The sequence below is a fragment of the Pipistrellus hanaki genome (assembly GCF_964339955.1).
Source record: "Pipistrellus hanaki genome assembly, chromosome: 10".
NCBI classification, from domain to species: domain Eukaryota; kingdom Metazoa; phylum Chordata; class Mammalia; order Chiroptera; family Vespertilionidae; genus Pipistrellus; species Pipistrellus hanaki.
Window position 1 is genome coordinate 51234026 of NC_140512.1, and position 24130 is coordinate 51258155.

Sequence of the window (24130 nt, forward strand, 5' to 3'; positions counted from 1 at the left end):
AAGTAGGAGAGAAGTGAGGAGGGGGTAAGGGAAAATAGAAATGCACATTGACAAAAATATAGAAAGGTTCGTGGGGTGGGATAACAAAAAAAGAATCAGGACCTAAAAGTTTGTTGTTGTTGTTGTTGTTGTTGTTAAGGTACAGGAACAGAGGGAGGGCTGCTAGGTGAAGTGAGATGTGTGGAGGCAGAAACCGCGTCTGTCCCAGGTTGCCCGAGACAGCCCCCTTTAGAACTGTTATCCTAGGGAAATTCTCACTAGCTCCCCCTTTCCCTCTCATGGGCCCTAATATGGCTAATAATGATACAGTCTCACTCTCTCCATAGACCACCTCTGGCCTAGGACAGCAAGAAGGGGCCCTATCAGGACGAAGGCTGGGAAACAGACACCAGGAAGAGCTTTCAGGAAGGGGAAAAAGAGAGACGGTGGTGGAAGAAAAGAGGGGGAAAGGAGACAAGGTATAATGCCTGGGCTGTGTGTTACCAACCATGCCAAACACGGATAATGATAGAAGGGTCATTGACAGGAAAAGTGTATAACATGTAAGGATGGATGGATAAGAGCTAGCAGGAAACAAAGACAAGAGGCCAATGATTCACAGCACAAATATGTGTAGGCTTCTAGCATTTCCCCCTGCACTTGGAGATCAGTGGTCAGGATCACCATGTACAAAAATGACTGGAAACCGCCAACCTTGCCTTCCACCCTGGGCAGGCACAGGCAGCTTCTGCTGTTGCCTCCTGGGCCAGCCGGCTGCTCCACAGTTGCTCACCTCCTCCTAGTGCTGGGCCTCTCAAACTTGCAGGCAGCCTGGGCTGAGCGCATAAACCCCCACCCTCGCCCCCACCTCACCCTAGGCCCCCTCCCCCACCTCTGCTGGCCACATACCAGACTGTCTGCCCCCGTGGATTCTCAGGCTTCCGTGGTTTCTCAGGCTTCCACAGATAGGCCGCAGTACATGAAGCTGCCCTGCAAGTGTGTCATTTCAGAGACCTCGTTTGATTTTTTGCTGGACCAGGATTTTGTGTTGCGAAAAGCAAAGCCTTAATGTCAAGGGCAAGTGCAAAAGGCGAAGGGATTTTTAGCTAAGCGTTCCCCAGACCTAGAGGGAAGAGGGAATGCCACCAGCAATAGGGTCTTTGGTACTTAGGGCTTCAGAAAAATATGCCATGTGGGTTTCTACTATCATTTGGAATTGTGGCATCGTAGGTGTTGAATTGTGTATCCCTCAAAATTCTTATGCTGAAGTCCTAACCCCTGTATCTCGGGAAAATGAACACCCCAGATGCAGTCTGGGCTAAGATGGGAGGGTAAGAGAAGTGGACCAGAATTTTTATAGACTTGTTCCATTCCCTGGGAAGACTAAGCAATTCTTCGTAGAGTTACCCAAAAGATCAGGCACCTCTATGGAAAGATTGTACTGGCTGATTCTGAGGAAATAATTTCAACTGGCCAAAACCGGTTTGGCTCCGTGGATAGAGCGTCAGTCTGTGGACTGAGGGGTCCTGGGTTCGATTCCGGTCAGGGGCATATGCATTGGTTGTGGGCACATCCTGCTGGGGGGTGTGCAGGAGGCAGCTGGTAGATGTTTCTCTCTCATCAATGTTTCTAGCTCTCTATCCCTCTCCCTTTTTCTCTGTAAAAAATCAATAAAATATATTTTAAAAAAATAATAATTTCAACAGCTCATGCCTCAGTTTCTCCCTCCTCCATGAAGTTGGGTACACTGCCATGTTCTGAAGTCCCCATTGTACCTGATTATTAAGGCAAAGGTAAAACTTAAATATGAAGCCTGATTGAGAAATACTGTGTTTGAGACTGGCTGGCCAGGTAAGGGGATTCTCATTGCCCAGAGAGGTCTAGTCCTGGACTTCCCACCCACTCCTCAGAGAATCAGCTTTGACCTGGTCTTCTAAATAGCTTAGTTTGACACAATCAAACACTAAAACAGCTTAATGTAGCTGGACAAAGAGTCTAATCCTTCAGTACCTAATTCCAGAACATCTCTCCGAGTTGGGGAAAAGTTGTAAAACCTGCTTGTTAAGGGATCTCTGCTACCAGGGAAAAACCCACAAAAGTATTTTTACAGCTTTCTTTCTCTTCTTCTTAAAAAAAAAACAAAAAAAACTTCTATAGGCCTAGATTCCTGTCCTGCCTAACTGCCTTGAGTAAGCCCTGGAGTCAATAGTGGGAGAAATGGTGTTTAGCCCGCTTCCTTATATGGCAGCGAATGACAGTGTGCTTGTCCATTTGAGCTGCAGCGTGGCTCTCTGACAAGTTATAATGATTGGTTACGGAAAGCTCCTGCTCTGGTTTCCATCGTCCTCGGGAAAGATACAGAACAGACAGCTGTAGGGACATGGAAAGGGTTGAGGTCAGAGAGCCCGGTGGAATCCAGCTCTGCCATTTGCCAGTGTGTGACTTGGGCAAGTTATTTACTTTACTGCCCTGAGGTAGTTATCTCCCACTCAGCAACGCCTGTCACACAACTGTATGCCCTCAAGGCAGCTGAATGAGCTAGCTAGTCTTCTCCACCACCTACAAGGGTTCAGGATAACTATTCCATTTCTACTTCCCCTTCCTCCCAAGGTCAGTGCTTTTTCTCCAGATAAAGTCTCAATCTTCTCCTCTCTTCCTCTCTCATTAGAGGTCTAAAACACTAAAAACTGACCTAACAATCCAGCCGCAGGTGTAATAAAACCCCTTTGCCATACTAGACAAAGGTTATTTAGAATGGTTAAGGCAGCACAGATCCTGGGATAAGGGTAGGGGAGAAAACTCTGTGGCTGAAGGGAGGAGGGAGGTTGCCTGGTTCTGCAGAGTAGACTCTTTAGTTAGAAAATGCTTATGCTGACCGGAAATGGGGTTTCCTAAAGCTGGTATCTATGGTCCAAGTTGGCATCTTTAATCCCATCTGTGTTATGAGCATGGACGAGGCAACTTGGGAGTGTGTGGCCAAGGGCAGAGAGACTAAAGGGAGCCTCGAGTCTACAGAGAGCCTCCATAGGATGTCACGGATGACAGCTACTTATGTGCACAGTTTAGTGTTATTACTTCTGATCCTTATAGTATCCACAAAAGGAAGGAATCCTAATACCCTTTCTGTAGGTCTTCATCTACAGAACAGGCTAAAAAATGGTAAATTTTTCAAATCAAGTCTTCCGGACTCCAGTCTGTTCTTATGTGGGTCACACCTCCAGAGCCACACATGAAACAGGAGTTTCCATCAACTGGAGTCGTCAGCAATAGTCAGCACAGCGTAACGGGTAAGCACCCCTGTGGAGCCAGGTTTGAATCTTGCTCTGCCCCTGAGGAGCTGTGTGGCCTTAGATGTGTTATTTAACCTAATTGCAATTCAGTTTCTTTGTCTGTAAATTATGAAGAACATCTATTTGATTTTTATCTATTATAATAAATATGTATTTGCTACTTAGCCTGGGCCAGGTACTGTTCCAAGCACTCAGTAATGATATAATTAGAGAGGAATCAATGAGTTCAAACATGAACATCGGCTTCAGCTTTCTTATCAAGAAGAAATCAAGAACACTTATTCCTCTACTCATTTCACTCACATAATAAGCACCTACTAAGCGTGGGGCAAGGCATTTGTTTAGACTCAAGTCACAGCCCAGAAAACCTTCCACAAGGTTCCTGATTTCATGATGCTTATGTTCTAGAAGCTTAAGAAATAATAGACGAGTAAATAGATATTTAATCATATACATTCATTATGAATGCAATTAAGCAATAGAGGTATTCTGATTAGCTCTCCTGTGTAGGAGCTGATTTTTACCAACTTGAAGCCATAGTGGTCTGCTAGTAAATATTTGACAATTAGCTCTGGGGTGTGTGGGGTGAGTGGAGTCTGATTTGTGGCATTTGCAAATTTCCGTAGTATAAATGGTTGATCTCAAGCTCCCAAGGTACCATCAATGAACAAAGAATTGGGAAGAGAAGTTCATTTGCACAGCATCCTATAGAATTTCCATCACACAGACAACGTAAATGTAACTAATCTCCAGAGAGCATAGGTAATAGTAAAACATAGTAAAATAATTAGGAAGGGATGAGTTTGGGGGATTTATTACCTTGGGTTTTTAAGTATATATATTCTCTGATTTGAGAAAGGAAGGGAGAGGGAAAGAGAGATAGAAACATCAATGATGCGAGAGGATCATTGATTGGCTGCTTCCTGCACAACCCCTACTGGGGAGTGAGCCTGGGACCCTTCAGTCCGGTGGAGGCTGACATTCTATCCACTGAGCCAATCTGGCTAGGGCTTACCTTGGTTTTTAATATTTGATTTAATTTTTTTTTTTTTAAATGACGGTTCAACAACTGGTTCTCAAAAACTTGAAAATTTAACACCTGGCTTTTGGGAGCTGGTCTGAGCTGGCTCCCCATACTACTATTTAGGATGCGTGGACAGGGCGGTGTCAGAGGGGAAGGAGACGGAGTCAGTATGGTGTCATTATGCAGACGTGGATCCTAATCTCATTCCTTTTTAGCTGCTCTTCTCCAGCAAACCTGCTTTCATGTCCACAGTGGAAGCACAGCTTTGTAAACCAAACAGCACCGGTACAAATATAGTAGCGGTCTGACATGTTCATTGTCCCAGGTCGCTCATGCAGAGAGGCTTGTAGCTGCACAATCCTGAGGGACTGTGATTTATGTACTCGGCGCTCTGAATATGGTAGGTTCTGCTGTGCAACAGGATGTCACTCCTGACCGCTGAATAAAGGAAGACCCCAGAGGTGGACTTGCTGTCCGCCCCTTTCCACTTGTCTCTATGAGGCCGTCAAGGAGGCAGCTAAGCCACAGGAGATGTGGGAAGAAGGTGGAAGGAATCTCTCCCAGGACTTGTACACTCCTCACCACTAAGTGGAAAACAGAGGGGGGTGCGGGGGGAGAGAATCTTCTGTTTTTCTTGGTAAGTTACATCTCTAAAGTAACATCTTAAGGACAGAGCTACTTAAAGAGAAAATTTGTCCTCATTCACCCCCCCCCACCCCCCCCCCACCCCGCCCCAAGCCTAAATTTCACTTAGTAATGGTGCCTGGAACAGGAAGTGGAAATACCATGAGAAATTTTATTCTTGCCACATTTCCAGCGCTTTCCAAAAGCAGACACTGGAAATCTCATCAGAGAGCTTGACCTCACAGGGCTGATAGCTCCGTGCCCAAACCCAAGGAGGATGGGAAGCCGGGGGATGTTCGCATCCGTGATCTGGGGAGACATCACAGAACTGATGATTTGGATGACACAGCTGTGGCTTTTAGAAAGCAACGATTCAAAACTAAACAACGAGGCTTCTGAGGAATAAGTTACTCCATATATCTATGACAAATTAAGCAGAGAGGTTCCGAGGTAAAATGAGCCTCTATGCAGGAGAGCCGATCAGAATGCCTCCGTTGTTTAATTGCATCCATAATGTATGCTTATGATTGCGTATTTATTTGCTTACTCACCTGTGGTTTCTGAGTCAGGGTGTTTTGTCAGCTTCGCGGGGAGTTTTTACACCTACGGATGCTGGACCCCCAGACCTACTAAACCAGAGTCTTCAGGGAGTGGGTCTCAGGGATGCCTGTTTTCAAAAAGCCCTACACTTGATTCTGATCAAGACACTGGTTAAAATCTACCGGATGGTAGGCAAATGGGGGCTGCATCGTATAACCGCAACCCATGAGATGCTAAAATGGAACCCTCTCTGGCTAGCAGAAGAGATAAACTGGTTGGTGCACTGAAAGGTTAACTGCCTGGGACTCAGGAATCCTGTGTTCTGGAACCACCTTTGCCACAAATTAACTGGGTGACCTTGGTCAAGTCCCTTGTTTTGTTCTTTCATGCAGTAGATATTTATTGGGCTTCTGTGATGTGCCAGGCATTGGGTGTATAATAATGGGAGGGAAAAGATGTTTCCTGCCATTAGAATCTTACTGATATTTTATCAAAGAAACCCACAAATACATGTATAATTTTACTTGCTGCGGCTAGAAAGATGAAAAATAAATCACTGATTCATTTAAAAAAAAAAAAAAGAATTTCTCGGTAAGATCCCAAATGTCTTGCACAACCTTCCCACACACAATCTAATTATTTGTTTTAGGCCCACTGGTTGAGAAAATGCAATACCAAAAGCTACCATGAACTCAATAACTATGTAAAAAAAACAAACGAACATTTCATTATCATAATGCATCTATAACCTTAGAAAAATAGTAGCACCACATTATGTAAGATATGCTACTTACTTAGTCAAAAAAAATTTGCTGCGTGTATATGGGTTTGTTTACCTCTCTCTTGCAATGACTCTGTGGTCTCTCAGAGAGCCCAGGTCAGAGGTTAGATACCTATCTAGGGACCACATCAACAACAAAAAGCCTGCCACTTGAGTAGCAATGGCCCTTTTTGTCCACAAGACATCACTATCACAGATAGCACTTCCCAACCCTGGTAAGCTCAGAATCCTTCTCAACACAGTGTTCTAGATGGCCACTGCCAGTTGTCTGGAGGTGGCAAACAGATGAAAAATTATTTGTACTCTCTGGACTAAATAATTCCTCAAGTCCTCTCATCTTTAAAAAAAAAAAATATATATATATATATATATATATATATATATATATATATATATATATATATATAATTGATTTTTTTACAGAGAGGAAGAGAGAGGGATAGAGTGTTAGAAACATCAATGAGAGAGACACTTCGATCAGCTGCCTCCTGCACACTCCCCACTGGGGATGTGCCCGCAACCAAGGTACATGCCCTTGACCGGAATCGAACCTGGGACCCTTCAGTCTGCAGGCCGACGCTCTATCCAAACTGGTTTGGGCTCCATCCTTTTTTTGTTTCTAAAACACATCTATGAATCTATGTGGATCCAGTCCTACTGTTTTGAGAAACACAAATGCCTTCTCTCCTTTTTACATAAAAGTTCTCCCAATTTTTGAAGACATCCATGTGGCCCCTACATTTTCTTTGCTTTGGGATAAACTGCTCCAGATCCCTTATCTGTTCCTCAGATTCTGTTCTCCTGGCCCGCTCTGGCCTTGGACGTTCAGCCCTGGCTTCACATTTGTCAGTGTGTCTCCGTAGAATGAGCTCAGAACAGGGTGCGCTCTTTTTTTCATTCTTCTCAACAGACAATGAGACAGGTGTTCAGGGAATGAAAGATGACATTGGGAGCATTGCCGAGAACTGGAATTTCCACTCATAAAGAGTACGCTACCTTTGATGCAGTAATCTTACTAAGTATTGTGATTTACGTTGAAATGTAGTAGGCTTTATTTATTAACATTATGAAAACATTATTTATTGAATTTTAAAGATTGCCTTAGTTTGGGGGGAGCATTATCACATCTTTGACTCATACGAAGCTTCTTGCCAGCAAAATCACCCGAGTGTTTTTCTTTAGGATCTCTCTAACATGATTATCCATAATTCTTATCTTTTCAATTATCAGTAGGCTAAGCTTCCAGGCTAACCTCCCTCAAGGCTGGCTTTATCAGGCCGTGCCAAAGTGGTCATTAAGTACTGCACTCTATGACCTTGACAGTGGGTGATGGCCTCGCTAGGAATTCAGTCACAAAAATAAAATAAAAAAATAAAAAAAATCCAAACACTACTCAATGACAGCTGTTGCACATTTTAGCTAATTTGCTCCCATGCCTAACTCTCTCTTCTAACTAGATTTGCCCAATAGGCTTTCCTCCCCCCTCAGGAGTGACTGCTGCTGCCAGACCCACTGGTAATTTATCCATAGGCATGCCAGTAAACTCTGATGTCCCCTAAAAATTTTGCCAAAGACAATAGTTATTAGCCAAAGCAATCGGATCTCTTCTTTCAGAATTTGACCAGGGAGCACAGAAGGAATTTTCCAGTCTGTAGAGCAGCAGAGAGAATCGGCCACATGTGCTGCAGCTGAGACACATTAACGAGCGCTCATAGACATCTGCTGTGATCCTCGACCCACCTTGATTCCAACTCCACTCTCTTCGGACCCTGCTCCTAAGCTTGGCTTCTGTTCATGGATTTCCTTGTGATTTCACCCCTTTATTAGTCCATATGCATCTTGTACTCCTGTCCCTTCACTTGAGCTACTGAAGCTATTCAACACAAGGGTCTATTTATTTGGATCACTGTGCCACCTGCTCTCACAGATGTCACTCTACCTGTCCATAGGCTGCCTTGCTCAGCAAACTCTTGGTTTCTAAGCCTCTGCCTCGCATCTGATTTTTGCTGTTTCTCTTTCACTCAGCCTGGTCCATCGTTGTATATTATATCCATCTGGCTTAGACCCTTCCCTGGCTCTGATGGAACTAATGTCCTTAATGCTCCTGGACCTGGGGCCCCTTGAGCACTCGGCCCTATGCCTGCCCATCTTTAGCACAGGGATGAAATCTGCCTAGTTGCACAGTTCGGGAATGTTACATGTGGGTGTAAAAGGAATTAATTACATATTCCGACTTAATCTGTCTCTCTCCAAGTGAGATGATTTCCTTAAAGTCAAGTGTTTTCATCCGCATTTTCATAGAACAAGGCCAAAAGCCTCAGGAAATGTAAAAAGAAGTTTATCATATAATATTGAAAAAACAATTATTCTCCTTCAACTATCCCTTCATTGCTGCTTAGCAATCCTGCTATTAAGCTCTCGGTATTCTCTCAGCAACACTCACCAGCAGCCATTCCTGATCTCTCCAGCCCCTAAATCTCCCCAGAAAATTCCTTCTTTAGAGAGGATCTCCTTTTCTTTGAAATGGAGGCCATTTGAGGTCATCTCCTTCTATACATTTGTCCCTTCCTTCCTTCCTTCCTTCCTTCCTTCCTTCCTTCCTTCCTTCCTTCCTTCCTTCCTTCCCTCCCTCCAAAGAACCAGTGAAACAAGAAAGAACACCTCCACTCATGTTCTGATCCATCCACCCTTGTCTCCAATGGAATTAAAGACTTTCTACCACTCCCATCTGAACCTTCCCCAGCTCAAGGGTGTCTCCCTGGTCAGTTACAAAGAGTGGGTTCACAAAGGACCTTCGGGATTTAGGGATTTTACAGATTCCCAAAGATATCCAAAACAACAACAACAACAACAACCGGAAAGAACACCTGGCAGGGCCAACCTCATTACCTCTCCTTCATGGCCATGCCCTCCTCTTGCAACACACACCCTCCTTCTGTCAATTGTGAGTTTGGGGGTGAGAAGCAGAATGGCTTCTTTCCACACAAAAAATTGCTCTAACACCAACTCTGGCTGGTCTAACTTTTCTCCTTCTGTCTTAAAGAGTGAAGAGGTTTTCCCCTATCTCGAATCCATCTGGGCTTGCCCCTGTGTTATTCTCTGTGCCTCCTCCTAGAGCTGGGCCATTGCAATGGTCAGTGTTGGCTCAGGAAAGCCCCCTTGTGTCCTGAGGATGGAGGAGCTAGGGAAGGTGGTAGCGGTGGAGGGCTGGGGGTTGGGAAGTTAAGGATGGCCCCAGTAGTCAGTTACAGGAGAGCCAGCTGGGGGTTCTAAAGACTGAAGCAAACAGAGGTGAGAGGCCAGATCCAGGGAGCAGTCTGGTCTCAATAGCAACAGGAACCACAGCCAGGTGCTCCTGATTATCTCACCCTCCCTGCAAGGCCCGGGCTTGACATGCTGGGATTAGTTCCATGCTTTTGGCTGGAGGCAGAGAAGCTGCCTCATTTACTAAGGCCTTTCCGTTGTCAGCACCTTGTCATCGGTCTTCAACTCAACCAAATCTTCAGGTTTCCTGATTCCTGGCTGTGGCCTTGCACCACGGATGACCCATCTTGTTCTACCTCCTGATACTTGTGTCTTTTTGTCTTTGATTATCAAAGCCAAAATTAAGACAACGTTGGGCATTCCCTAGTTCTACAAAGAGCTAGGACAGACATTCCCTAGTTCTACAAAGAGCTAGGACCCATAAAGTACCACGCAAGGATCCTCAACTATGAGGAAGGAGCAGATCATTAGGGACACTAGGTGAGAAGTGGGGAAGAGACCAGCCTAATGTCCAGAAGACTCCAATTGCAGACAGTGTGGAGGAAACAGCCTGTACAGAAGATGGGGTCTCATCTCCTTTGGACACCTTAACCACCATGGGAGGTAGGAGAAGCATAAAAATGCCCATAAGACAGATGAGGTGGAAGAGTGGGTGGTTTCCTCCTCAAAGGTCAGGCTATGTAAGGAGAAGAACCAGCGTGGAGACACAGCTCTCACAGCAGTGCTCATGAGAGCAGCCTGCACTACAAGCATCTCTTTAAATGACCCAATTACTCAGAACCTGTGGGCTTCTCTCCAATACCAAACTTGGATTAGCCTGACAAATGAGGGACTTTGAGTAAGGAGCTAATGATTCTATTTTCAGGCTCTGGGAGAATTTACCCAGAAAACTCTGTTTCAAAGTCTGAAAATTCTTTGGCAGCATCTTCCTAACCTCCTCCTTAGTCCTACCATGTTATTTGCATACCACTTTGTCAGCGTTTTCCCCTGTCCCCCCACCCTGGCCTCACCCCACCACATTTCTGAGACATGTGAAGGATTGCAGGCAGATAGGGACCAAGCTAATCCCTTTTCCATGCCCATCGATAAGTCAGTTTTTGTCTTGCTGAAGAATGACCGAGTAGTGAATATGCTACTGTAAAAACAACAAATGGAGACAACTACATGTGTTTTTAAGAAAAGACTTACCGAGATGCCTTTTACTTAACAGAACAGAGAATACCCAGGCTGGATTCTGGTACTTTCCATGGCTGGACAAAGGGCCAACCTGTTGCCCCAAAGTAGAAGATCCCCAGGCCAGTCATAGGAGCCAACTAGAATTATTAATCGCCTCACTGTGGGAAAATGCTTAATGTATCTCATTTAAAGCCTTTAAGTTGCATTTCAAACCTGGTTCTCCTCTTTAATGAAAGAATTATATCTGTTTGAAGCAATCTTTTGGTCTGAATTATTTAAGTTGTACATTTCTATTGGCTTTGAACAATGGAAACAACCCAGTGTGTTACCAATGGTTTAACCCATTGTATATTCCTGGTGTGTGTGCCAATGTATTTCTCTTTATTAAATGGTTTTAATAAAATGAAAATCCTTGCACTCTGGTTCCACTGGGTTCCATTTACCTCCCTGTATGGGGAGATGCATTCTAACTATTACTCAACAGGAGAGTAGTGCAAAGAGCTGCCTGAAGTTCAACATAAAGTAAAATATCAAATCCCTTTGCTCCATCACTATGCACAGTAGAACACTGAAAGCGTTATTATTTTTTAAATAATGTTTTTTGGGAGGTGGGGAGCACCTGGGGAGAGGAGAGAGTGGTGGTAGGAAATTCTGAACTGTCGGGGACTGGGAGATGTTGGTCTCAAAATGGAATCTATGACCCTCAGATACCAAGATTATAGATTCCCTTCCACGCTGCATTCCCTACATGGTTTAGAGAACAGTTGAAAAAGAAATTGCTCTCCATACTTTGATTGACACGAAAAACACTGTGGAAATGGTTTGGAACTTGATCTCTTCGAGGGAAGGATGATAATCAAACTAGAGCTCTCGCCTGCAGCCTTTCTCTCACACTTACTCAGAACCGTTCCAGGAAGAGAAACTCACAGGGAATTCTGTTATCATATATCACTTCTGGGAGGAGAGAGAGGCATGCTCCAGAAAATTATCCCCCCAACTTCCAAATACAGAGAGAAGATTCCATGATTCTCGACACCAAAACCACCTCACTCCAAATGGAATAAAATCAAATTGGGCCAGTCGTTTGGAGGAGGGAAGCTTAAATACCCAAGGTTTACTTTAAACATGATCAGAGTCACTCTTTTTTTGCCACTGGTCTCCACTTATGTTCCAGTGCTGGGGATCTGGTTTTGCCAATCCCAGTAGGAAGACTTCACTACTTTGGTTTACAAATCCATCTGCATAGCCCTGGTAACAGCAGAATACCAAGCATGTTGTTCTCCTCCGTGTTTCTGGCCATGTACTGCCACGGCACTGAAGTCCTCTGCACCCCTCACAGTCAGCTCTTTCTAAAAGGAACTCCTGGCTACTACCACCCAGCTGCCCGGTACCACTGTGGGAGATGCCCAAATATGTCTGACTCTCCTGAAATGAGACTGGGTCCTCCCTTTCTAGAACCCATTTGCCACCGACAGCTTTGCAAATAATCCGGGTCCCACGCGGGCACACTTCCCGACAGAAAAAGGAGGTTTCTCAAGAAATAGTTTTGGTGGGATGTGGAAAGCAAGTTCTTCAAAACACACCCACCAGCGCCTGCCTGCTCGCATTATTGGGTTTTATAGGAAACAGATCGTGGTAGGCACCTCCTGTCTTAGCAGATACCAGATCAGTTACATTAACACACACACACACACACACACACACACACACAACCAGCGCCCAATGCCAGAGCTCTTTCCACCTCTGACCTTATCTCTTGGCAGCTCTAGACGTCTAGTCTCAAGTAGGGGGGTCGCAGAACAAAATGAAAACGCCTTTTGGTGAAAAAGCATCACTGTTTGGCTTCTCGTCCACCTAAAAAGTTTTGTTAAAAACAGACCCTCCTTAAGCCTCTGCTCCCAGGAGATGCAGGAGGGACCGCTGGTGTGGGCAGAGCGCACAGAGCACAGCACGTCCATGTCACTCACTCACTGGGCAACCAGGTACCACCCCCATCGCACCCGCAAACAAAAGCCTCTTCCCCTCAAAGTCCCGGTGGTCCCTGCACAGACACTTCTCTAGATTCCCCCCCCCCACACACACACACACACACACACCTCCACCTCCACCCCCTCCCTAGTCCCAACTCCAAGAACAGAACTTGAAATCGCATCCTGCTCGCCTCCCGGGAATGTCTGCAGAGCAGCGAGGCAGGGGCTGGCTCTGAGTCTGCAGGGCTGGCTCATTGGCTTTTGCAGCCTCGCGTCCCCCCAGCTCCCTTGGCGGGGAATGCTGGATGCAACCAGGAGGTTCCATCCCCGGGAAGAGAGGAAAAGCAAGTCCTCTGCGCCTTCCTTACCTCCTAGGCTGGACCTTCTTCCCGGGGACCGGGTGGGAGCGGAAGGAGGACTGCTTTCCGCCGAGCACAGGCAGGCAGCAGGCAGCAGGCAGCGCGCAGGGCTCTCTATTCAATAAAACGCAGCCCGCCCTCCCGGCCCCGCCCCGCGGTCCGGACTCCGGGAACGCGCACCCCCGCCCCGTGTTTACAGCCGGCGGCCGGCGGTATGCATTGTCCTGTAGGTTTTTCTAATAGGCAGCCAGTGACGACACCTCGGCCGAGGTGGATGCAGCCTGCCCCGTCGGAGATGCCTGTCATTCCCCAGGCATGCTCAGGAAATCACTCATCAGAAAAACCAAGACCTAAAAAAGCTCAGAAACGGCGCGCGGGCTGCCAAAACCAGCCCGCTCCATGCCCTTTTTTGGTGATGCTTCAGCGGGGCCTCTGGAAGTGAATCCATTGTCAGGAACAATCATAAGAAATGTTAATCTTGGAGCAGGAGGCTGTCTTGGGGAACACCAATGGGACTTTAAGAAAAGAAAGCACAGTCTATGAAACCAAAAGTTCACAGTCCATACGTTTATTGGGGGTGGGGTGGGGGTGGGGTGGAGGAGGGTTTTTAATTGAGGGAGCCTGAATAGTATATTTCTTGTGAAAGTGGTTGTAAATACGAAAGGAAACAAAAAATTATTATGTCCTTTTAAAGGCTGAAATGACTGGGACCCAGGACTGGTGTAGAGACTACATTCTTTTTTTATTTATATATATTTTATTGATATTTTTTACAGAGAAGGAGAGGGATAGAGAGTTAGAAACACCAATGAGAGAGAATCACGGATCAGCTGCCTCTTGCACACCCCCTACTGGGGATGTGCCAGCAACCAAGGTACATGCTCTTGACGGAATTGAACCTGGGACCTTTCAATCCGCAGGCCGACGCTCTATCCACTGAGCCAAACCGGTTTCGGCGAGACTACATTCTAACCTGAGAGAGACACAGCCCCCTAACATGTGTCCTCACATGTTATAAAAACAACTGACCAAAAGAGCCGGGGTCTTTTAGAGCAGGCAGTGTTTGTGTAGCACCAGGCTCTCAGTGAGGTAGGGTCCTACAGGCCTGGCTATCCTTATTGGTTTCCCACTTCCCCTTCCTCTCCCTTGCCCTTTGGTTCCCTCAGATTTGTCAATGGGGAGCTACTGCAAGAAAGTATGCACAGAGAGAGGGCATGGAGACACCCAGCACCTACTTTGGGGCTGGTGTAGACCAATGCCTATGCCCACAGGGTGACACTAATGTTCTAGTGACTTCTTGAAAGTACTGAGACCAACTCTTCATTGGTAGAATGTGTGCGATGGGAGGGACAGAATTAGGAGCTGCCGAATTAGAATGAAGTTAGCTGGCACATCTGCGTGGTCTGGCACTTTTAAACATAGAATTCACTCAATCGGTGCTTGATTCAGCAACAACGAAAAATTATGAGCACCTCCTGTTTGTCAGGTCTGGGGCCAGGTGCTAGATTTATGCCTTTTTGTTGCCATGTGTTTGGAGACGATTGCATCACTGACAAAGAAGAGTTAACCTATTCTCCTTGGCTACTTGCAAGTCCAGAAGCTTGGCTTTAAAATAAATCGGAGGCCTTACTGTGTAGGGTTTTCCCTATTTATGAAGATCCGATTTGGAAATGATCTCTACTTCGGAAAAAGTCTCCTGACCTCTGTGCCTCGTTCGGAAGCACGAGAACTGACTGGTCCACATGTTTGGTGTCCTTCCTTGAGCCCTCCGGCATGAATAAGTTACTCAGAGGCATCTGTATCCATCTGAGACTCGTCTTGTGATGGGTGTCTCCCGGCAGTGTGGCCCATAACTCTTGGGAAGGCTGCCCTGTCCCCTCTCCCCCAACTGCTACTGCAGTCTAGCCTAAAAAAGCCACGCTGAAGGCTGCCAGGCGGAGGGAGAGGTGAGCTACAGGCATAGAACGCAGAAGGCACTTTCCCAGAGAAGCAGGATAAATAATGGCTGGTGGGAATGGCGCGGTCAAGGCCACGCTGCCAGTACACCGCAGCTCCGCCAGGCATCTGTGCAGCACCATCTCTGCAACATTGTTCCTGTGGGAAAATGTCTTCTGAACCCAAATGGCTGATTTGGAAATAAACTTTGAGAACAACTGCAGGATTCCTGCAGGGGACTTTCCCTATCTGGACAGATGGTTAAGGTAGAACAGATACTTTTCAGTCTGCTGAACTGCTGGGCTTGAAGACAGGCGAGCGCAGACATCAATGAGCTCTGGAAGCAGCTCCATCAGTGACGTCTGGGGGAAGATAGGAGCCGGGTCCCGAGGCGTTTGGGGCCCCGTGTTTCCCCGCAGTACGGTCTGTAACTCGGCGAGGCCTGTGTTAACGTGCTGTTTTACACGGCCACTGCTGATTGTATCCCAGGCAGCAGTCTCCCGGCGTGTATGAGTAATGCCTCTTGGTTGTACAGCATCGGGGCATAATTTGCAATCTATGAATAAAATAAGTGCCAGCTTCCCAGAGGAAAGAAAAGTTGCACTACAAATGGGGGAAAATATTATCAGCAGGAAACACGGAAAGGACATGCATTTTATATGGTTTTTAGAAGATAAATGGCTAAATATTTTTGGGTCCATGTTTTTAGAAAAGAGAAGTATGTTTCCCTAGATAAATTCTGAATACCTCCTATGCAGGGGAAAGCGGATGAGCAGCCATTCAGCCTGTTTTGAGTATTTGAAAACAGACTTGTTGTGGAGGGACTATATAGTTGGAAGAGTAATTTAGCAAATTAATATACACCATGAACATTATTTTTTCATTGTCTTCTTTTTTTTAATTAAATAAGAATAATATACATATATATATATATATATATATATATATATATATATATATGTAAAATAAATTTTAAAAGACAGGAAAGGGACTAAAAAGAAAGAAGATAAAGGTTGCCAATTTCTGCCATGGGAAACTTAGCTCTCATAGTACTTACTTTTTCCAGAGGTCATTTGTAAACAACACTAAAAATACACAGGATTTATATAGGAAGTTTCTGTGGAATATAGTTCCCACTTGGATCATCCCAGATAAAGAACAGCTTGTCTGGCATAGGCTATCTCTGCCTAATCAGCCATAACAAATCTAACGAGACATTTGGAAACATCTGGATGACTCATATTTTTTCAGTTCCAGCTGACTATGTGTAATCATGTAGATCAGTAGTGAGCAATTATATTTTGCTTGTGTGTCAATTTGGGAAAAGTAACGTTAGGCCATACTTTTTCATTTAAATTGAAATCACTTCGTGTAGTTCCATTGAAAACATACATTCTTCTTGCTTAAAACATCTTCTTTGCTGAACAGAACAGATATTGTGAACATTTTAAAAGGCAACAGAACACCTCCACGCCCTGCCTGCCACACACACACACACACACACACACACACACATACACAAACCTTCTTTTATCCAAATAAAGTATTTCCAGAAACTCAAATTTCTAAAACAATAAAATCAGACCGGTAGAATGTTGATACCAAAATTGAACAACAAAGACAGTACAAAGAGAGAGACACACACACAAACAGAGAATTAGACTAAGTGTATTTATGAAATTAATTGAAAATTTAACATATTGAATCCAATAGTGTAAAAAAAAAAAAGATAATGCAGAAATGATTAAAATCTGGAAATCTATTGATGCATTATACAACATTAGCAGTTTAAAAGTAAAAAACATAGAGAAAAGAAGAGAGCTTGTCTTGATAGGTAAAGAATAATACTTGGTAAAATTCATAATCACTTATGGAAAAGAAGGAGCTCTTAAAAAACTAGCAACAAAATCTTTATACTCATAATGAGAGATGTTTACCAGAAACCTACAGCAAAAATCATGCTTAATGATGAGATGTTAAAAATAGTCCCATTATAATAAATGAAAAGGATGACTGTCTCTTCCACAAGTGAAAAAAAGAGCTACAGGTTCTAGCCAAGGCAAAGAAAAAGAATTTAAAAAACAAGAGCTACTGGAATTACAATAGAAGGAAAAAATATCTTTATTTACCATGATGTGATTATGTGTATAGAAAATTCAAGAGAATCAACAAATATATTAGAACTAATAAAAAAGTTCATAGCAAGATTATTGGGATCAAGTTCAGTATAGAAAAGTCCAAAGACCCTGTAACCAGCCATCTCTAATTTGAAAATATAATGGAAAAATATACTATTCCTATTGATAACAAAAGTGTGCATTATCTGGGAATGAGCATAACAAAGTATGTGCAAAATTACAAAACTGGAGTTAAGGATATAAAAGGTCTGTATAAATGGTAAAATATGTCACTTTTCTGAATGGCAAACCTCAAAATTATGAAGATGTGAACTCTCCTCAACTAATCTATGCATTTATTATTTCAACTAAAATCTCTAAATGTTATATTTTGTGGAACTTGACCAAAAAATCTTAAAATTCATTTGGAAAAGTAAAGATCTAAGCATCTCTAATTAAGATAAGTGTTACTGGCCCAGGAATAGACAAATAGGTCAATAGAACAGAATAGAATTCCTTGAAACTGTCCCGAGCATGTGTGGAAACTCCTAAAATAATAGCAGAGGCATCACAGATCAGAGGGAAGGTAGACTATTGTCTTAATGCAAGGTTACAATTGATTGTGTGGAAAGAAAAAAAATCAGTTTCAAAATTCCCACCCAACACTAAAAAAAACTAGGTTGCATAAAAAACAAAACTTGGGAAACAATTAGGAAAAATTGTAGGTGAATATGTTTACACTAGATGTGATATGGAAGGGTTCTGAAAATAATAAAAAACAGAACTTACGAATGAGACTGAAAAAAAATTGAGGATATGGTTATACTTAGCAGATAAATTGCACAGCACTCATTTAGTTCTGCTGTTTGTCCAAACCTCACAAAAAATGATAGTAAAGAAATAAAAAATCATAAATAAATCTCACAAGACAGAGGGTTGGAATGAAGTCAACACGGAGTTCAGATGTCAGCCAATTTTTGCAATATGGAAAATGGACGGGTGGCTGGTAATGGACTTACCAGAGCTGAGAAACTGAACTCTGGCCCTGCGGAGTGCACGGCCAGGGCAAGAGAGTAGCTGAAATGAGACTCCAAAGCAGAAAACCTCAGGATTTGGAAGCCCTGGGAACCTCTGAAGGTGAGAGAGGGAGCAGAAAACAGGTCTGACTGAAAATATGAGTAAGGAACAGTGAAAAGCCCATATCTCTCTCCCGTCCTCACACACACAAACACACAAGCAAAAATCCTACATGTGCACAACCAGGTGAACCCTGCTCCCCCAGCCAGATGGAAGAGCCCGAAACTGGAGAATATTCTCTGGAGAGAAGTGCTGGCCTCAGAACGTCAGGCAGTGGGCAGGTAAGAGGTTGTGTTCCGATAGCAAACTTTTAAAGGAAAGTGTAACACTGAATCACCCCCCAGTCTCCTCACTCTGGGGGGCTCCTGGGACAAGGACAGTCATGTTTACAGTCCACAGGAAGGCATTGGAAGGTTTCACTCCAGGGAAACGGGAATGCCCAGGGATAAAAGATCCAAAGGCACATTGGAGAGACCCTGCAATGCCTGGCCCATTACCCAAGGCCCTTGAGTGAACTCATGATCAGGAACTTCCCATCTGCTGTTTAACACCTCGCTCTTAAATATGAACTTCACGTTAAGAAACGGCTCTGGCCAAAACCGGTTTGGCTCAGTAAATAGAGCGTCGGCCTGCGGACTGAAAGGTCCCACCGGGTTCAATTTCGGTCAAGGGCATGTGCCTTGGTTGCGGGCACATCCCCGTTGGGGTAGTGAGCAGGAGGCAGTTGGTCGATGTTTCTCTCTCATCTCCGTTTCTAGCTCTCTATCTCTCTTCCTTCCTCTCTGTAGAAAATCAATAAAATATTTAAAAAGAAGAAGAAAAAAAAGAAGAAGAAGAAGAAGAAGAAGAAGAAGAAGAAGAAGAAGAAGAAGAAGAAGAAGAAGAAGAAGAAGAGAAGGAAGGAAAGGAAAGGAAAGGAAAGGAAAGGAAAGGAAAGGAAAGGAAAGGAAAGGAAAGGAAAGGAAAGGAAAGGAAAGGAAAGGAAAGGAAAGAAGCGGCTCTGAAAGAACCATCAGAGGTACCGAAAAAGGAAACTCAGAGGAAAAGTGAGGCAGGGTGAGAAACAAAACACTTCAAGAAAACTATAATTACCGGTAGCTTCAAGAAAACTATAATTATTATTCTCAGAGAGAGAAGATATTGTAGCCACAAAACAAGGGAAAGAGGCTTTAAGAAGGCACTTTTAGAGAATAGGTAAGAACTCTTGTAAGTGAAAAATATTATGACAAATTTGTAAAAATTCAATTCAAGTAATAGAAGATAAAGTCCAGAAAAAAACTCTTCTCAAAAAGTAGGCGGGAAATGCTCTGGTCAGGATGCTCAGTTGGTTGGAGCATCGGCCCATACACCAAAAGGTAGTGGGTTTGATCCTCAGTCAGGGTACATTTCTCTCTCAAATTGATGTTTCTTTAAAAAAAAAAAAAAAAAAAAAAAAAAAAAGTAAAAGACATGATGAAAAAAAAAAGAGAGAGAAAAGATAAGAACATTAGAGGATCAATTAAAAATACAACAACATCTGAGTGTTCCAGAAAAAGAGGACAGAGAAAACTGTGAGAAGTAAATTATCAAAGAAATAATATATTAGAATTTCCCCAGACTGCAGGATGCAAGTTTCCAGATTCAAAGGGCCCACTGGGCAACTAGTACAACGAATGAAAACATATTTCATTCTAAAGTTACCAAGTTCTTGCCCCATATAAAGGGAAAAAAATAGTTGGGGTTGAAACTAGAAACCAGGAAGGAAGACAAGGATCAGAAAATACAGGGTGTAAACTCATAATAGAGTTGGTTTGGTCCCATAAGGATGCTGAATAAAAATTCCATGACAATATCTGTCCCAAAAGCAGGCAGCAGAGATTGGATTAGAGGACTCCAGGAAGAATGGTTTAAGGAAAAGTCAAGGTAGATTACCTAGTATGTTCTTGGGGGAAAGCATTTGTGCTAGGTAACACAGAAAATCAATAAATGTGAGATGGAGATCATTTTAATTGCAGGAAAAACAAAATGTGTGTGTGAAAGGAAAGGTGATCATTGCACACTCTATAGTTCAATGGTGAGAAAAAATGTACAGTGTCATAACAATGTAAATACTGCATATTGATTTCACTAAGACAATGATGTAATTAGATACAAGGATAACAGGCAAGAACATGTTAGCAGGATGACCGTGGATAAGAGAGCTAAACATAGTAAATATTTACTCTTGAAATTTTAATAAATAGTAGAGTTAGCTTATTATGTAGGAAAACAAGTGAATACAATAAAGAAGTAAGCAAGATTTATGAAGGAAGGCATTTCTGACAGAAAGAAATTGGGGAGGAGTGATTGCCAATGGCCAGATCCAATCATCCAGAGCCTTACAGCCATCGTAAGAAATTTGGGTATTATTCTAAGTAAGATGGGAAGTCACTGGAATATTTGAGCAGAGAGAAAACTCACTCTGGCTGTCCTGTATAGAACAGATTGCAAGTGTAGAGGCAGGAAGAGGTTATAGTCTGCTCACAGGCAAGAGATGCTGGCTTGGACTAGTGTAGTTGTAGTCAAGGAACTGAGGAATTATTGAATTTTGGACACATTAAGACTCACTAATGTTTGGATGAGGGATGTGAGAAAAACAGAGAATCAAGGATGCCTTCTTTTATGGTCTGAATGGTAGTGTTATTTAATGAAATGTCCACCAAAGGAGGTGTAGATATTTTCAGGGAGAGGTGGAAATCATATTAGACAAGATGAACCCAAAAAGGCCCACACCAGGACACATCCTAATTAAAATGCCAAAGTTTAAAGACAAAGAGAGAATCTTAAAAGCTGCAGAACAGAAGCAGTTAGTTACCTACAAGGGAGCATCTGTACGACTTTCAGCTGATTTCTGAACAGAAACTTTGCAGGCCAGAAGGAGTGGCACAAAATATTCAAAGTGATGAAAAACAAGGACTGACAACCAAGGTTACTCTACCCAGCAAAGCTATCATTTAAAATGAAAGGACACATAAAGAGCTTCCGAGACAATAAAAAGCTAAAGGAGTTCATCACCATCAAACCTCGGAGTATTACAAGAAATGTTAAAGGGTCCTCTTTAAGAAGAAGAGAAGAAAAAAGACAAATAAATGGCCATAAAACAAAATGAAAGCATACCATTTGTGACAGCATGGATGGACCTAGAGGGTATTATGCTTAGTGAAATAAGTCAATCCAAGAAAGACAAATACCATATGATTTCACTTATATGTGGAATCTAAAGAACAATATCAATGAACAAACAAAACAAAAACAGATCACATATACAGAGAACAGACTTGAGGGTTGGCAGAGAGGAGGGACTTGGGGAACTGGGTGAAAAAAGGTGAAGGGGTTGAGAAATACAGGTTGATAGTTACAAAACCATCATGGGGATGTAAAGTACAGCATAGGAAAAACAGTCAATAATATTGTAATAACTGTGTATGGTGGCCGGCGAGTTCTTGAAATATTGGGGGAACACTTGTAAAGTACATGACTCTCTATGTTGTACACCTGAAACGAATACAAAATAATGTTGACTATAAACTAGAATTTAAAAAACAATTAAAAATAATAAAACGTAGGTCTTTGGTTAAAAAAAGAAAGAAAGAAAAAGGCAGAGGGAGATTTGAGACACCCAAGACCCAGAGGAGAGGGGGATGTGACGACAGAGGCAGGCTGGAGTGATGCATGTGCAGCCAAGGAATGCTAAGGATTGCCAGTGACCACGAGGGGAGAGGCCTGGGTCAGATTCTGCCTGCGAGCCTCTAGGAAAAGCTAGCAATCCGTCAACACCTTGATTGCGGAATCCTGGCCTTCTGAACGATGGGAGAATAAACTCCTGTTGTTTAAGCCACCTACTTTGTGGTCATTTGTTACAACGGCGCAGAAAAGACCGTGGCTGCTCTTCAGCTTGAGTTCCGGACTGAGGAGCCATGGAGAGCTGTGCTGCCCGGAGCCCGGCCAGGGCGAGCGGAGTCGCTGCTGACCCAGGCCCCGTGTAAATGTGTGTTGTTGTAACACACCGAGATTTTTGGATCAGTTTTCGGCAAGAAAAGGCCAAACAATATTTATATATATTAAGTGAAAATTAAAAGAAAGAAATTAAGTTAAACTGAAAACAATTTGGTTACTTCAAGTGATAAAAAAAAACTTCTGTTCAACAAAAGCTGCTATAGACAAAGTCAAAAGACAAGCCAAGCTGAAACCGGTTTGGCTCAGTGGTAGAGCATCGGTCTGCGGATTGAGGGTTCCCGGGTTCAATTCCGGTCAAGGGCATGTACTTTGGTTGCGGGCACATCCCCGGTAGGGGGTGTGCAGGAGGCAGCTGGTCAATGTTTCTCTCTCATAGCAGGAGGCAGCTGGTCAATGTTTCTCTCTCATAGACGTTTCTAGCTCTCTATCTCTCTCCCTTCCTCCTCTCTATAAAGTATCAATAAATATTTTTTTTTAAAAAGACAAGCCAAGAGAAAATGTGAAATGTATACAGCAAAAGATTAGAATCTAAGATGGTAAACATGCCTAAAATTAATTGGAGAGAGAGAGAGAGAGAGAGAGAGAGAGAGAGAGAGAGAGAGAGAGAGAGAGAGAGAGAGAGAGAGAGAAGAAGAGAGAGAGAGAGAGAGAGGGAGAGAAATGGGACTAGGATAGAACACTCCACAGAAGAGGAAATACCAGGGCCAAAAACCTTGAAATGATGCTCAACCTCATTAGCAGAAAACAGAACAATGCAAGTTAAAACACTGTTGCTAGTTCATAGCCAACAGAAAAGACATTTAATCTTGCAAAACTCAAATGTTGCTGACAATGTGCAGGAAGAAATTCTTCTACAGGCTGGATAAGAGCGTGAACTGGTACGTTCACTATCTGGAGTGGTTCGGCAGTAACTCAGGGATGTTCGGCCCCTGCATTCCTCATCCAGCAATCCCACTTTGGGGAATATCCTCTCGGGAAACTCTCATTCCCTTCAGCACCCTTTAGCAAGAGCACATGAACAAGGCAGCTCGTCTGGAGTATTGTCTGTAATAAAACCACCATTTACAAAAACCCCAATGGCTGTCAGCAGGGAAGAGGCTACCGAACAGAATACTACATAGTGGCATAGAACAGAATACTACAGAGTGGCAAAAATGAGCAGACACGATGCACTCAAAAACACAGGGTTCAGTGGGAATGATTCCATTCATATAAACTATTTGTGGATCTGTATAACAATAGATTGGAACCCTACCACCTTCCATTTTGGTGGGGCATGGCAGGAAGAAAGTGAGGCTGGTCTCTGGGGGCCCGGCAGGTGGAAGAAAAAAGGCATTGGCTGTTTCGGGTCAGGGTGAGGACCGGATGAAATGGAAAGAGGGCATCAGAGAAAACCCAGAGAGGAGGAAGCAGCATCTGAGACAAATGTTACCTTTTTCACCAGTCCACTGCCCAGGACTGACCAGCTCCCTGTCTCCCTGTCTCCCTGTAGGAAATCTCTGTCTCCTTATTTCTGGAACTGTGGAGGATAACTGGACATCTCTATGGTTTCCACTCGCCCATATTTATTTTTTTTAAATATATATATATATATTATTGATTTTTTTTACAGAGAGGAAGAGAGAGGGATAGAGAGTTAGAAACATCGATGAGAGGGAATCATTGATCAGCTGCCTCTTGCACACCCCCTACTGGGGATGTGCCCGCAACCTAGGTACATGCCCTTGACCGGAATCGAACCTGGGACTTTTCAATCCGCAGGCCGACGCTCTATCCATTGAGCCAAACCAGTTTCGGCCTCCCCATATTTATTGCTATTGGATTTTCTCTAGCCTCAGAAAAAAGCAAAAAGGTTGCATCTATGAGAAATTTCGGTTGAATTCCAATGGGTATCTAAGTCACTCAGAGCCTCAATTGGATTTTTCTTAGTTTCATTCATTCATTCAACCAACCTCTGAGTATCTGTTATCTGCAAGGCTTAGTGTTAAGCTCTGTGCCTTTTATAATCTTGTAAAAACA

General features: G+C 43.5%; 1 protein-coding gene across 6 annotated transcripts in view; it reads right to left on the reverse strand.

Moving 5' to 3' along the window:
* Positions 1–13313, reverse strand: part of CALD1 (caldesmon 1) — a 185642-nt gene extending 172329 nt beyond the window's left edge. For 3 of the 6 annotated variants that reach the window (XM_084896595.1, XM_084896596.1, XM_084896598.1), the window contains exon 1: positions 13017–13313. The gene's annotated coding sequence lies outside the window, so the exon portion shown is untranslated. Of the gene's footprint in view, positions 1–5468; positions 5585–13016 lie in introns of all 6 variants that reach the window. The other 3 variants (XM_084896593.1, XM_084896592.1, XM_084896594.1) reach the window with 3 other exon arrangements.
* Positions 13314–24130: the final 10817 nt, after the last annotated feature.